The sequence below is a fragment of the Seriola lalandi genome, unplaced genomic scaffold (assembly GCF_002814215.2).
Source record: "Seriola lalandi dorsalis isolate HSWRI2012SDOR001 ecotype SW California unplaced genomic scaffold, Sedor1 jcf7180002054283, whole genome shotgun sequence".
In the NCBI taxonomy this organism is placed as follows: domain Eukaryota; kingdom Metazoa; phylum Chordata; class Actinopteri; order Carangiformes; family Carangidae; genus Seriola; species Seriola lalandi.
The window spans coordinates 39,271-39,807 of NW_019524836.1; the positions used below are offsets into that span (position 1 = coordinate 39,271).

Genomic DNA, 537 nt, shown 5'->3' on the forward strand with positions numbered 1-537 from the left:
GCTCATGACAGTTTGAGCCGAAGCCAACAGATGATAATAATAATAATAATGACAATATTAATGATAATAACTCGTTAGAAGCTTAATAAGTAATAATAAGGAACAACAAGGTTCTACCTCTCCCGGGTTAGAACCCTAATAACCTTTGCGTCTGCACGAGCAGGTAAGGACCAACACGAGCCGAGGGAAGCGTCAGGGCAGTTGTGAGGCGTCCGCAGTGTGCAGAGTGACACTGGCTGTTCCTGGGTCAGTGTGGCGGTCGGAGCCTGCAGCCACTGAGCTGTGGTGTTCACAGGTGAACGGGAAGAAAACAGGCAGCAGAGCAGTCAGCCGTGTTTTCAGTCAGGTTAAAACCAACCTGTTTGTGGAGAGCGCACATGCTGACTCACCGGCTTCAGGAAAGCATGTTGATGCTTGAACTTCTTCCCACTGAGCTGCACAGCTTTAACACACACACACACACACACACACACACACACAGTTCAGAGTTTCTGAGTGACACAGCAGACCAGTAATTTCAAAAGGACTGACTGCTCC

At 48.4% G+C, this 537-nt stretch overlaps 1 protein-coding gene across 5 annotated transcripts in view; it reads left to right on the forward strand.

The window, feature by feature from the left end:
* The window catches only part of LOC111654605 (sickle tail protein homolog), a 28,969-nt gene that overhangs the window by 6,470 nt on the left and 21,962 nt on the right, over positions 1-537 (forward strand). The gene's annotated exons all lie outside the window — the stretch shown is intronic.